General features: G+C 40.3%; 1 pseudogene; it reads right to left on the bottom strand.

Moving 5' to 3' along the window:
* Positions 1-8,083: 8,083 nt before the first annotated feature.
* On the bottom strand, positions 8,084-9,041 carry LOC144253322 (olfactory receptor 10T2-like; annotated as a pseudogene).
* Between the last annotated feature and the right edge of the window lie 281 nt (positions 9,042-9,322).

Genomic DNA, 9,322 nt, shown 5'->3' with positions numbered 1-9,322 from the left:
TGAACACAAGCCCTGTGGTACCGCAACACTTGATATCCAAGGTGGATACTAAATGAGTGACAGGATTAACAGGAAGGTAGCTTACACAGTGTAAATACACTGGAAAAAGGGATGATTTACACAGGATCTGGACAGGAATGGAGCAGGATGGCCCAAGTTATCATGCTGGCTCCAGATACCCAGATGGTTCCCAATTTAAAACTTATAACTCATTAATTTCTGGAATTTTCCAATTAATATTTTCAGATCATAATTAACCACAAAAAAACTGTGGTTAAGTCCTTTCTTTCACTTTTTGGGGTATATATTGAGAAATGGAATTGCTGGATCATGTGGTAATTCCATGTTTAATTTTTTTGAGGAACTACTATTTTTCCTAGTAGCTGCACCATTTTACATTTCCACCAGCTATACACAAAGCTTTTTTCCATATTTCTCTTCAATACTAATCATTTCCTTCCTTCCTTCCTTCCTTCCTTCCTCCCTTCCTCCCTTCCTTTCTTTCTTTCTTTTCTTTTTTGCTTTAAAATAATAACCATCCTAAAAGCTATGAACTGTGAAGTGGTATGTCATGGTTTTGATTTGCACTGGGAAATGAGTAACTTTCATTTTCATTATTTAGAGGATATTTTGTTGGTTTCTGTAATGAAATCCATGTAGCTAATGCCTTACATATTTAACACAGTGTGTTAATTCCTGGAAAAAATAAAATTAACATTTTTAGACCAATATGACTGTTAATTTCTTCACAAGGCCAACTCAACATGGTAAACTGGAATACTTTTATGAAGTTGAAAAAAGCTAAAGTTTCCAAAAATTCAAATTATATATATGTGTGTATATATATTTATATAAAATATATTACATACAGATATATGAATATATTAACCTATTTATCAATAGCAGCAACAGCTTTTTAGGTTCTGCAGTCATCTGATAGAGACATCCATTATATTCCATTAAAAAAAGGGAGGAAAATGGTTAAAAACAACAACAACAACAACCAAAACCAAAACCAAAACCAAAACCAAAACCAAAACCAAACTTAAGAAAACAGCAAAATTCTATTACTTTTGTGAAATCTGGCACTATATTTTTAATTAACTTCCAATCTTCATCCAAAAATAAAACATTCTAGAGCAACATCATTAAAACCAGCTCTGATAAAACATAGTCACTACTATGTATCAAAAAGCAGGTACAAAAGATTTGACATTCATAATGTAAATTGTACAATACAATTAAAAGGCATTACTGGGGGCAGAGCACTTTCCCAGCATGTGTGAGGCACTGGGTTCGATCCTTAGCACCACATAAAAATAAACAAACCCATGAATAAAGGCATTCTATCCATCTACAACTACATCTTTTTTTTTTTTTTTTAAAGCCATTATTCTACTTTTCTAGCAGAGGGACCAAAGGTTAGTATGACATAGGTCTGTAAAAAAATGTACTTCCTTAGATAGGATTTCCTTTCATTAGTGGCACAGTTCTAGATATTCACTCTCTTCATGAACATCAGCTAAAAACAGTTAAAAAAAAAAAAAGACCAGGGGAAAAAACCCAAACCAAAAAACAAAACAACTGTCATTCTAACAAGTGAGATGGAATCTCAGTGTAGTTTTGATTGGCATTTCTCTTATTGCTAATGATGAAAATTTTTTCCTGTACTGTTGGCCATTTGTATTTCTTCTTTTGAGAAGTGTCTGTTTAATTCATTTGCCCAACTATTAATTGGGTTATTTGTTTTTTTTTGTGTTAAATTGTTTGAGTTCTCCACGTAGCCTCAATATTTAATCCTCTGTCAGAAGAGTAGCTGGCCGATTTTCTCCGATTCTGTAGGGTCTCTCTTCACATTCTTAATTGATTTTTTTCTGTTCTGCAGAAACTTTTAAATTTGATGTCATCCCACTTATGAATTCAGCATTATTTCCTGAGCTTCAGGGATCCTACTGAGAAAGTCGCTGCCTGTGTCTGTATGTTGGAGTGTTGACTGTGTTTTTTCTTGAGTTGCATAGTCTCTGGTCTAATTCCTAGGTCTTTGATCCATTTTCAGTAGGCTTGTGTGCAAGTGAGAGATAAGGATCTAGTCTCATTCTTCTACTTATGGATACATAGTTTCCCCCGAAAAAACTGTCTTTTCTACAGGGTATGTTTTTGGTGACTTTGTCAATGATCAGATGACTGTAGATGTGTGGGTTTGTCACTGTGTCTTCGACTCTGTACCATTGGTCCATGTGTCAGTTTCTATGACAGTGCCATGCAGTTTCTGTTACCATAGCTCTGTAGTATGATTTGAATATCAGATATTGTGATCCCTCTAGCATTGCTTTTTTGGTTTAAAATTTCTTTGGCTATTCTGGGTCTTTTATTCTTCCAAATTAATTTTAGGACTGTTTTTTTTTTGTCTAGTTCTGTTAAAAATGCCATTGATATTTTGATGGGGATTTGCATTGTGTTTGTATATTGCTTTGGGTAGTATCATCTGGGAAGTGGGTAACTTTAAAAATTATCCAGGAGGTGCCAGAAAGCATTGAAGGGAGAACCATTGAGTTAACTGAGCATGTATTCTGTGCCAGGCACTAAGTACCTAATGTATGTTTACTCAGTTGCTCCCAATGAAAGCTCAGTGAAGTAAGAAGCATTCTCTTTCCTTCAGATGAGAAAATTAAGTCACAAAGTGAAGATATGTCAGCTGGTTTGTGGAGCCAACGTTCAAGTGCAGATGGGGACCCAGAAGTACAGCTCCCACAGCCCTGGCTTACATGTTCTTCCCTAGGGGGGCACTTCTACCTCAGGAGGAGAAAGTGTTAAGGGACACCAGGGAACAACAAATCTCCCAGGGTTCATGTGGTCCTGAAATGGTATCAAAATGCAATCTTTACTCTCATTCTTGGACATTTTTTCACATTACATTTTTAGTAAGGTTTAATAAATAAGGGTTATTTAATTCTAACTAGTCATAGATATTTCCATTTAAACTAACAGTTTAATAGTTATTTTATAATAATTAAAAAACCTTGAGCCTATGTATTTTTCTAGGGAAGGGAATAATCTAGAATTCATTTCATTTATATCTCGAGTAACAGTCTAGCACAGGGCTCTGTTAGAATTTGAGTGTGGCAATAGTGCCATCTTGTGGAAAATTAAAGTGTGGCAGTTTATGCCAATGAGAATTAATCCTAAAATTAGGATTAAGAATTTATCCATTTCTGGTCATGGGCAGGTGAAGTCATGTTCTATCTAAAGCATTTCATTCCTCTGTACATTCTGTGTCCTCTGTTAACCCAGGGGTATGACCGTAGAGACAGAGGCCACAGCATGCACAGTTCCTGTTCCTGTTGTCACTTGTAGACTCTCCTGCTCAGAGGTTATGGCAGGAGCCATGGGCTTTAGGAGAAGGGTGATTTACTACCTATCCTCCCACTCCTTTCCTTCCTTCTCTTTCTCCTCCTCCTTCTTTTTCTTCATAACTGCTTTATTGATATATAATTCCCATGCCATAGACTTTATTTATTTAAAATGTGTAAGTGGGGTTTAGTTAGTATAATCCAGAGTTGTGCAGCCATCATCATAATTGATTTTAGAATATTCTCTTCACCCCCCAAAGAAAGTAGATACTCTTTAGCTACCACCCCTCAAGCTTTCCATCTCTCCAAGGTCCTGCCAACATACCATTCTATTTCGGGCCTCTACGGATTTGCCAATTGTGCACTTTTCTTTTAAAGATAGGAACTCTCTCATCTGTTCTCTGCTGTGCTCCTGTGCTCCAAACAGTGGTTGCCATACCAGAGGCGCTTGGTCTGTATTTGCTGAGTGAGTGAAAAATTGCATTATAGGAATTAGGACAGAGAATGCTGGGGTGATCAAGGTTGGGGAAGAGGTGGGACCAAAATGGAGATGGAGTCAAAGGAAAGAAGTAAAGGTGGTGCTGGTCTTGTTTACCAGGATGTCTTCAGTGCTTCTGGAGCCTGATGTAGATGACACTCAGTAAGTGTTACAGTCATAAGTTAGTGAACGTAAGAATCACATCAGGGAGTAAGAGACAAAAAGAATCGCAAAGCAGAAATATTCTCCAGAACTGAAAGACACCTGCAATCTCAATAAATTTCCACCACAGTTCACATAAAGTGGCCGGGACCTGCTGCAAAGCTTAGTTCGCTGAAGTGAACCGGCTACATGGTCAGTGTTTTCTCCCGGTCATGGAATTATCCTTTTATCTCTGCCTCTTTTCTATCCCTGAGAGCAGGAACATCTTTTCTCTCTTTCTCTTAAAGACCATAGCCCCAGGCTCCTTCCTTTTAGGTTTTGGGACACTGCTTGATCTTCTCTCCCACCTATTCCAGATTCCTAAGAGCCTCCCAAGAGGGATACCCAAAGATATGGAGAGGACACTGGGAAGAAAATGGACACTAGAGTTCAAACCCCTTAAAAAGCAAACATCCCAAAGTGAGTCCAACCTACCACTTGAAGCTGGGCCAAGACACCCAGCCCTTTTTGTTTTGCTCGTACGCAGTGTTACAATCTCTTATTACCCAAGGTCTCACTTGAAAATGCCTGCACCTAGGGATTTAGGGACAGGCTTTTCCCTGCCAATATAAAGCAGTGGCAGAGGGAGGGGGTTTTCCAAGGAGATGAGAGAGGGAGGAGGGAGGCAGAAGACCACAGCATCAGAGGGGTAGGAAGAGTCCACAGCATCAGAGAAGAGTCAAGAAAGATGAGGACGCATCGGCGGCTTTGGGAAACTGAGGCCTTTTCCCATTCCCACAGAGGCTGGGTGGAAGGATGATAGCAGTCGGTTAAGGAGGGAACGGGAGATGAGGAAAGGGAGCAAATGCGTATGGATTTCAAAGGGTAATCCACTGATGGGAACGCAGGGAAGGGAGTGGAGAGATGGTTCAGGAGCAGTGCTCACAAATCTGGAGCAGCTGGGTGGACAGCTGCTCTTCAGGGTTGGTGTGTGCTGGTGGGGGAGGGGGAACTTGCTGTTCCATTAGGAAAGAGCTGTTTCCATTATTCAGTGGATGGCCACTGTCTAGTCAATATCATGATTTGCTGGACCTGGTGATACCAGTGGTGGCTTCTCATGGGCAGGTATTCAGTGTCTACTGGGCATTTCAGAATTGAGGTGGCCTTTTTTTCTTTTTCTTTTTTTTTTTTTTTTGCATTGCTGGGGATGGAACCTGGAGTGTCATACATTCCAGGCAAATGCCCTATTTCTGAGTCACACCCCCAGACCAGGGACACCTGCAAAGCTCTTGAAAGGCAGCTATTTCACTGCCTCTGGAGCCATGGCTTTCCCTACAACACTAAGGGACAGGGCAGCAGCTCTCCTCTTGCATCCACATGTCATCCTTTTCCATCATGGAGACTCTAGCACGCAGACTCTGTGGATTATACAGCACATGGTGGAGGGTGGAGTGCTACTTGCACCCTGGCCTGTTGTGGCAGACTCCAAGCCTAGGCTGAGCCCTACTCAAATCTTTCTGAGTCACCCAATAAATAGGTCAGGGCAAGCCCCCAAGTGTGGTATGTGTTGTCTCTTTCACCAAGTAGGCTTGCTAACTGCTGGGCCTCTTCCCTCTATTGGAGGAGATGGCCCAGCACACCCATGTCCAGCAAACTCTGAAAATATTCACCAATGTGACATCATTCTGAGTTTTTTTTAGAGTTTATCTTGTACCCTGTGGCATAGTTTTGTCTTATCAGGGGTTCCAGAGAACCTGGCACTTCCTGGTCCCTAATCTAGTGAATATGATGTCATGCGTGTACTAGAGCAGTGCGGCGTTCTGTGGATCATCCACTTGGTCAAGTTCTCTTCAGACTACATGTTGATTCAGACAGTAGAGAATTAGCCTAACCTGGCTTGGGCTGCCTGTGGATGCTGCTGCCTATTCCTCATGAAAGTAGCCGCTTCCTATCCTCCTCCTTCTGGGGACTGAAAAGAATGTATTCTCCAGACCGGAAGCCATGTGTCAATTTTTTGAGTAAACTTATCACATCTAGTATATCAGCTGCAATTGAATCCTTCATGGGGTTAAATTTACAATAGGCCTAAATGATCCTTCTGATTTTTGCACTGGCAATCAGAGGTTGGATTGCTATGCAGTCCGGTGCAGAGATGTGATCGAACACCTGCAAAGTGTGCAACTGTAACGTGTTGCCATGAATTTAGCAGCTTAAAAGAACACACATTTATGATCAAAAGTCCAGGTACAGTGTGACTCAGCCAGGGTTTCTACTTTGTCTCATGAGGATGAAATCAAAACTTTGGGAGGGTTGTGTTCCTTTCTAGTGACTTTGGGAATAATCTGCTTCCAAGCACCTTTAGTCCCTGGCAACTGTGGAACTGAGGTCCCTATTTCCTCATTGGCTATCAGCCAGGAGCCTATCTTTGCTGTTAGAGGCTGTCGGGATTCCTTCCAGTGCTTTCCATGTGGCCCCCTCTGGCAACGGGAGTGAGGTTGGGACAAAGGTCAAGACCATCCCATGCTTTCAAAGCTCTCTGACTTTCTTTTTCCTTTCCTGCCTCATCACTCTGACTCAAGCCAAAAAAAATTCTTTGCTTCATTTAACATTTCCTGTGCTTAGATGGTGCCCACAGAAGTAATCTAGGATCATCTTTCTAGGATCACATTTATTTCAAGTCTGTAACTTTATTACATCAAAAAGTTCTTTGTCATGTAATGCAGCATACTCATAAGATCCAAGGATTTGGGTGTGGGCATATTTGGAAGCTCATTATTCTGTTTATCACAAAGCATAATGATTTTCTCTGTTTATTTGTCTCAGAGAAGAGAATATATTACAGCAGAAAGAAGGAAAAATGGTTGTTTCCCTGACTTTGAGTTTCAGGTTCTCGTCTTTGATGGAGGATTCCTATACTTTGGCAACACAATACAGTTTGGAGTTTGCAGGTGTTTCTGTTCCCATGTTACTTCCACTTCAAGAGAAGAGAGGTTTCCAAATTTAGGGAGAGCAAATTGAAAAGGAAAAAAGAAAAAAAATCATGCACAGATGCAGTGGCAGTCCCAAGAAAGAGACTCCCTGGTTCTTGACCCCCTCCCCGCCAGGCTGATCACTGTTTTGGGAAGGGATGTGAGAAACTCCAGGTAACTTTGGACTCCATGTGCATCCTTCCCCTGGGAGGAAACCTTGGAGAAGAAACAGTGGCCAAGTGTCTACATTTGAGCAGACAGACCTATGTGGTCTCATGAAACATCTGTCTCTGTAAGAGCAAAATAATTCCAGAAGGCCAGAAAGCGATGCAGAAGTAGCTGAGAGAGCAAATGGAGGGACCGATGGCCAAGACCCACATGGGAAAATGGACATCTTAGCACACTGCAGGGTGACCAGGTGGCCTTAACCCCAGTGACATGACTTCATATAAGGAGAGTCCTCCCTCTCAAACTTAGAAGAAACATTATGGCCAAAAGGGCAGAAATCCTGAGCAGAGTGGGATTCTATTTCTGCTCTTTGTGGACTGGCCACTTAAAATTGAATGTAAGTTAAATTTCAGAAAAATAAATAAAGGTACAAATATTGCATATATATGTATATTTTTTTAAATCTTGAAATTTTCACCTATAAAATCTTTCTGGGAGAGTGAAAAGTTGGTTTCCTGGAAAGGAACTTTGAAATCAGGTGTGACAATGACAATTATTCCTTCCTTAACAATTGCAGGAAACTTCTTTTTTTATTGGTTATTTTTAGTAATACATGACAGAGTCCATTTTGATATAATTATACAAGCATGGAACACATCTTATCATAATTAGAACCCTGGTCTTTAGTGTGATTCTGCAATCTGTACAATTAGAAAAATGAGAAATTATACCCAAATGATACAAATGTATGAACTGCCAAGATCATTGTGATGTCATGTGTAGATAATAAAAAAAATAATAAAAAATAAAAACATCTTAAAACTGCAATATTTGCAGTAGGAAAATTGTGAGGCCAGAATATATCAATTATCCCTTTAATTGTTTCATATACATAATGATGATTTTTACTGTAAATAATCCACTTTTTTTCAGTTTTAAACATTATGTGCGTAGATTTTTTAAATATCAAGATTTTTTTAATTTGTCAAATAAGAAAAAAATTTAATTATACTGCCTACTACTTTCTTTAGGGCTATCTGCATTTCTTTGTTCCTTAGACTGTAAACTATGGGGTTCAGCAGAGGTGTCAGCACTGTAGATGTGACAGCCATCAGCATGTCTTCATGGAAGGAATCGCTGTTCTTGGGCCTCAGGTAGACAAAGCAAGCAAATCCATAGTGTTTAGACACGACCGTGAGGTGGGAGGAACAAGTCGAGAAGGCCTTATACCTCCCTTTTGCAGAGGGCATCTTCACAACTAAGGACACAATGAAGACATAGCAAATCATAATTAAAATAAAGCTTCCCACCAACACAAAGGCGGAGAGCACAAAAATAGCCATTGCTTCATGGGAAGTGTAATCACAAGCAAGGTGAACCACAGGTGAAATGTCACAAAAGAAGTGCTGGATATTGTTGGAGTCACAAAAGGATAAGTTGGATATAATAATGGTGATGCAGAGAGAAATCAGGAACCCAACCACCCAGGAGGCCATCAAGAGCTGAAAGCAGATCTTTATCGCCATCAGGACAGGATAATGAAGTGGGTTGTGGATGGCAGTGTAACGGTTGTAGGACATGGCAGCTATGATGAAACAGTTGTTGGCTGCCAGACCAAAGGGGGAAAAAAAAAAAAAAACATCTGTGTGGCACACTCAGGAAGAGAAATTGTCTTGCTCTTTGAGAGCAAGTCCACTAGCATGCGGGGGATGATTACCATCGTGGTACAGGTTTCTGAAAAGGACAGGCCAAAGAGAAAAAGTACATGGGGGTGTGGAGGTTGTGACTGAACTTGATGGCCACCATTATGGACACATTTGCAAGTAGGATGGTCACATGGGAGGAGAAAATCACTACAAAGAGGAGATTCTGCAGGTCTGGGAAACTGGAAAATCCCCACAGAAGGAATGTATTTACTGCTGTGTGATTGCCCATCTTCCTGTTAGCCACAGACATTTGATACCAATAACACAGATGCCCTTGGTCAAGACTCTGAGATAACTGGAAAAATCTCCTTAGATACTAATGCTGCATGGACTTTAATTTTGAACCCCTGGACAAATTCTGTAAGGCAACTCTTATAGAATTTTAGTAAAGAGACTTAAATGTCCTTGACAAAAGTCAGGATCAGGAGTCTGAATGATGAGGGGAATGATTCTAGCATGAGAATATATATAAATGCCACAGAGGGCGTCCAAGTATCTTCTTGGATTCTA

Source organism: Urocitellus parryii, chromosome 2 (assembly GCF_045843805.1).
Source record: "Urocitellus parryii isolate mUroPar1 chromosome 2, mUroPar1.hap1, whole genome shotgun sequence".
Taxonomy (NCBI): domain Eukaryota; kingdom Metazoa; phylum Chordata; class Mammalia; order Rodentia; family Sciuridae; genus Urocitellus; species Urocitellus parryii.
This window is presented reverse-complemented; position numbering and strand designations above follow the sequence as displayed.